Genomic DNA, 6,310 nt, shown 5'->3' with positions numbered 1-6,310 from the left:
ATTGTTCCTTCAGTGGGCTGGTTTCAGTAATTATGCAAATGTACTGTTTATAAGATTGGGGAAACCTGCAGTCAGCTGAGACTGAAGAAGTCACTTGGATGAGTGACAAAACGCTACGTCCAGATGAACAGAATCAACTTTTGGAGATTTACTTACCTGGATGATTGAGCATGCATCAAGAAGTTCATTAATCAGCAAAGTCATGTGACTGATCCTCTGCCAAATATGAATTGCTGTACATGTGATAATAAATAGGGTAGTGGCTGATGCTGTTATAAATCTGCATCCAGGACTACAGGATGAACTCTTCTAGATGTTAAGAATAAAGTCTAAATATTAATAATTTTTCCCAGATCTAATCAACTACCATTCCCATAAGTCGTTAAAGCCTTTGAAAATAACATCATGTCATGGGAAGTGCAACGTTAGCATTGCATTCAGCTGCTTGGGTCCTCTCGGTGTCATTCAAGCAGCAGAGCTGCCTGTAAGGACTTTGGTTACTTCACACTGCATGCCACACACACATTATGAACACTGATAGAGAAACGAAAAGATCCAGTATTAAACTTGCCACATCTGCGTGTGTGCAGGAGTCTTCTTGACTCACTTGCGGGACTTGGTGGTAACTAAATGGATATTGGAAGATCAATCATAAACAGAAAAGGATGACGACAATGAGGCATGAAGAAGCTACAAAAGGCAGAGGGAGTTCAGTCCTTGCTGTTTTACCAGCAAATGGGTCGGGACACGAGTACCAGATTAAGGTTACCAGTTAAGGGAAATTTGTGTGTTATAGAGATGCAGTCCAAGGTGCATCAGTGACAACTGCTAACGGGTATGAGACCAGTGATCTATCTAGCTTAATATAATTTTTTTCAAACATTAATTTAGAGTTAAATGCATTAAATACATATTTTTTTGTTCAAGTGTTGAGCACAACACGTGTTGCTGCATTCAATACTGGCCTGCCACTGACATTCAATACTGTTGCTGTGTTATGTGACCGTAAGCACATGCAAAATAATGAGTATCGATGGCTATAGGATGGAATGGTGCATGATATCTGGTCTGATAAAACACTTGGTCAGCTCTATGTATGAAATAAAGGATAATTATCACTTTTAAGGTCTAATGACTAACAAAATCTGACATTTAGTTAGATTTTGTTTGGAATGCAAATAAGAAAATGTTGCAATTATCAGTACAGCAGTGTTATCCAGAGCAGACGCAACAGGGTTCGTTGGGTTCATGCAGACACACCCACACAGACACACACAAATCACAGTTGCTGGCTTGCCTTTGTGAGGCATGTCCATAAAAACAGGTCAGACTGACTATTTTATGATTGGCATTTTCTAAATTCCTGCATAGTGCTGAACATGATCGCATTTGACAATCAGGGAGATGGAAATCAGAGCTCTTGTATAGTGGATATTGCATGTATGCTTTAGAGAGTCATTGCACTCATGTAAACTTCATTGATTGAAACTCTCATTCATCACACAGCTGCCTTGTTCAATTGCATGTATACACACACGCGCGCGCACACACAAACACACACACACACACAGAGGTCTCTGTGATACACTGGTGTTGTCAGCTCAGCAGGGTGTAGACTAGCCCAGAGAAATGCCACAGACACACCAGGCATGGCGTGAGGGACTCCTCAGTGATGGAGTGTGGTCTGTGCACCTGTTTGTTCCCGTTTACTGGAAGACCTATTTTCATTATTAATGCAGTGTGGGCATGTGCTTTTCCCCTTTATAAATATATACTAACTGCTTCCCTTAAACATAGTGGTATATAATTGAACACATACAGTAACTGAGGCTCTAGTTACTTTACAGCAAGTCCTGCATTCATTTATCAAACAAGATATAATTGATTTTTGCATGAATTTGCAATGGGATTTAACATTTGTAGTTCCAACACTTCTCCATAAACAAGCATTGCATTCTGACCTTTCTCAAGGTGAACAGTTTTGTTCTTGACAAACACACAACGCCTGCTGGCTACATCACAACAGGGGCCTTGGCAACATGACTTAGGGGGATGCACAAATGATGTGTGCCCATTTGCAACTGTTTACTATGCAAATGTTGTGCAGTGATTTCAGAGGACTTGTAAATAACTTAAACTAATAATGAGAATCAATATTAATATTAATGTTCTAATAAAACCTCCCATCCACATATGTGCCATTGTGGGCATTTGGTGCCAACTCTGCACAGGAGGAGCCAGCGAGTGCAGCCACTGAAAAGATGTTTTACCCACACACACTCTCTCTATTAATGTCTTAATTGTGGCCCCAGATGGCGGAGGACAGATGGCAGTCCCAATGCCAAGAAATCTTGAAAATGAAAAACCCTTGAAGAGATGTTATAACAATGTTTTAAAAGTATTTTATATATATATATATATATATATATATATATATATATATATATATATATATATATATATATATATATAATTTAATTTGTTTCTTACTTAAACTAAGTCTACATATTTAACTGGAGTTAACGCAAGTGCTACAAAAATATTAATAAAGCTTCTGTTTGATTCAGGTAAAGCATAATGAAGCCGAGGTTTCCTCTTTTTTTTTTTAATCAAAAAGAGTGATGTAACATGAACTAGCTAAAACGACTGGATTATGGATTTTTCTATGCAGCTCTCAATAAAAAAAAAAAATCCCTCCCTAAATCTCACAATGTCATCCAAATTTTAAGACACGCTGCTCAGAAGGGTTAACAGCTTTCTAAGCTAACAAAGTAGAGAACATAGTAAACACTATAATGAAAACAAAACTAAATCATAATTATAATCGTACCGGCCAGGCTGTATTGTTGTCAAACTGTAATATTGATAAATGTAACCAGACTCTATATCACTTCAGAGACCGAGAAACTGACAAAGAAGGGGTGCCAAATAAAGGACACAACAATTTTAACTGAGTAATTAATTTTTAAAATCATTAATTACATTTAGCCATATTTTCTCTCTGTTTCAAGCTTTACATTTACATTAAGGTGCCATTGCTAGAGGGAAATTCTTCTGTTTCATCACCAAATATAGGGCTATTTCAGTGTTTTAACAGTGAAGAAAGCGTTGCAAGATTTAATGGTGACTTTTTTCAGTCTATTTGCTTTGCATTTGAATATGAACAATCTGAACTTTGAATTTAATTCAGCATGAACAGATTTTGCATCCTATTCATTTCTTTATGGAACAGAGCTAGAAATATTTGCTTCTGGCACACATTTTTTCAATGTGTATTTTTAAGTTGTTGCTTGTTTAAACATATACCCAGTTTAGTCTGTAGTGTGTCTAGACTACTGCTTTTGCCATTTACTAGGACCAAAAAGAAACAGGCAAATGGCATGACCTCAGCTGATAACCTTCCATTTACTGTGTTTCATTAAGGTCAGCTAAGTCATTCAGCACATCAGAATGAAATTAATACAGTACGTCTCTATTGCTGGTAGGAGAGTGAGATATAAGAACTTTTCTGGCAGGAACCACTGGCCATATAATATAAGTATAAATGCAGCTTGATTTTCTAAAATCCATTCAGAGTAGTTCTTGTCACGGCTGGCGGAGTGAGCCGTGTGGAGTGGAGGAAAAGGAGGACCCAAAATGCAGCAAACTGATGATACGAGTGAAGTTTATTTACATGGTGGCAGTGGCAAAAAACAGGCAATGAAGCATGAGTAATGACAAACCTAAACTGGGAGAAACTAAGTGACAAACCTGGGACCATACAAAAAGGGTGCTGGGCAGAGAGACGCAGAGACAGGACACCGTGGACCGCGGAGGAATGCAGATTAACGCAGAGACACACGGATGAATGCAGACGAGCCGACGAGGAGCACAGGCAGACACCAACTATAAATACACACACCAGGTAATGAGGAAATGGCACACAGGAGGGGACACAGCTGGAACTTAATGGGCATAACGAGACACAGACCTACAAAGTAAAACAGGAAATCTAGAACCCAAACCGGACACAAGGGGGGAGGACACAGAATAACTAGAACAGAGGGAAATAATCACAAAACACAAAACGCTGGGTCAACGACCCAGGACCATGACAGTTCTAGGCTTTCAGTGTTACCTGGATCCATAGTAAAGTGAAACTGTGCATCATCAGCATAGAAAATAGTTACTAAATATGTGGCCCAGTAATATATTTAAACTGAAAATAAAGAGGAAGAAAAATGGACTTTTGGTTGACACAAAAGCTGACAGGGTGAGATGGGAAAATGTTCATTAATAGAATTAAGGGATCAAACTGCATCAAATGCAAAGTAGAAGAAAAAATATATGAAGCACTCATAGAGCGCAAACCTCTGCCAAGACAGCTCATTCACTTGGTAGTATTTACTTTCAAGGGAAAAGTGCTGTATTTTGTATATATTCATGTTGTTTTCTGTGTTCTTTTTAAACAAATTTTAGACGAGTGTTCACCTCTTTGTTGTGATCACTATTGTGGTTGTTACTCAAAAACGAACTATTATACATATTACACAGAAGACTTTTCTTTAAAGTAATGTAGTGCGTTACTTTATTACTTGAAAGATAAGGTCATTCCTCCCTCATTACATTACTTTCATGTTACTCTATAAAATAGCTGAAACACACTGTCTCATAATTACCATTTAACAATGTAAACCTGGGGCTACAGTCCCACGGACCAACACAAATCCCTATCCAAATGAGAACACACATATGATCTTTTTCGTAGTATTTATGTACGACCAGAAAGCTGAAAGTGCAAAGCAAGAATGAAAATCAGCACAAAGAGAGTTTAAAGCGATCGCCACAGTGATTCTGCTTTAGAAACATGAAAAGGTAGAAACAGAGGCTCCAGCCTGGCTGTGCCTCAGTTTGTTACTCGTTGAAGTTCAGGGTCTGGCTGCTGGGCTGAGGTCAGCATTCTCTTAGCTTGCACTAGGTTCTTAGCTAGCTTAGCAATAGTATGCTGTCTGGCAACCTAAGCAGGTGCTCCATAAATACCTCGGAGTAAACAGAGATAATAAACTGGACTGGGTTAAAAACACAGTTTATAGGAAGGTCCAGAGTCGTCTGTATTTTCTGAGGTGACAGAGATCTTTTTACATCTATCGGACAGTGTTCAGGATTTTCTGAGTCTGTTGTGGCCAGTGGCATCCTCCATGCATCCATGCTGTTGCATGCTGGGGCAGCAGGCTGAGGGTCGCAGATGCCAACAGACTCAATAAACTGATCCACAAGGCCAGCAATGTTGTAGGGATGGAGCTGGACTCCCTCAAGGTGGTGTCAGAGAGGCGGATGTTGTCCAAGATAAGGACAATGCTGGACAACACCTCCCACCCACTCCGTGACATGCTGGCCACAGGAGCACGTTCAGTGAGACACTGAGATTACCCAAATGCACCACTGAACGACAGGCAATCTTTCTTGCCTGTGGCTCTCTTCCTGAACATCTCCTCCATCTAATGAACAGTACAGTGAAATAGTTACACCCTTTTGCACATGCTCTACAATGAAAATAACAAATTTTTACAGTTTAGAGTAAAATGTCAGTCATACATATTTAATCTTTGCAATATTCTGGATATTTATAATTAAGCTATTTTTATATATTAGAGTAAATTAAATTTAGTAACTTTGCAATGTACTTGATTAATCCCAAAGGAAATTATGTGGTTAGAGTGGCTCCAAGACAATAAAACAGTAACAGACTGAAATCAATTAAATCATACAATAGTTCAAATTTTATTCGTGCATGTGAAGAATAACATTGTATTATTTAATTGATTTCGGTCTGTTACTGTTCTTATTGTCTTGGAGCCACTGTAACCACATAATTTCCTTCGGGATTAATAAAATATTCTGATTCTGATTAAGCAGGTGACTCATTTTGAAAAGTTACAAAATTATGTAACATCTAATAGACCAAAGTTCAAAACCAGATAAGTAACAATATGAAAGAAACATGCAATGTATAAACTTACCCCACCCTCTGTTGTCTGATAGCCACTGTAGGCATCTTTTGTTCTTTTCCAGAACACATTTCTTTGGTTTCCAAAGAAATGAATTAAACAGCTTATTTCACTTCTTTGGTTTGTTTTTTAAGTATCATCCAACAAAATGGGGCTTGGTGTTTTGTAAGACTCACGTGAGTGTTTGGGTTTTGAATCATTCACATCTTTCAGTGTTCATTTTTAAATGGCTTGTCCACACACACACACACACACACACACACACACACACACACACACACACACACACACACACATCATACATTCCTGTCTATCAAATTGAA

Source organism: Aulonocara sp. 'chitande type north' Nkhata Bay, linkage group LG7, assembly GCF_057382095.1.
Source record: "Aulonocara sp. 'chitande type north' Nkhata Bay isolate Kocher_YH1m ecotype deep benthic linkage group LG7, A_spYH_male_GT1.1, whole genome shotgun sequence".
Taxonomy (NCBI): Eukaryota; Metazoa; Chordata; class Actinopteri; order Cichliformes; family Cichlidae; genus Aulonocara; species Aulonocara sp. 'chitande type north' Nkhata Bay.
The sequence above is the reverse complement of the archived record's forward strand: the minus strand, read 5'-3'. Positions refer to the sequence as shown.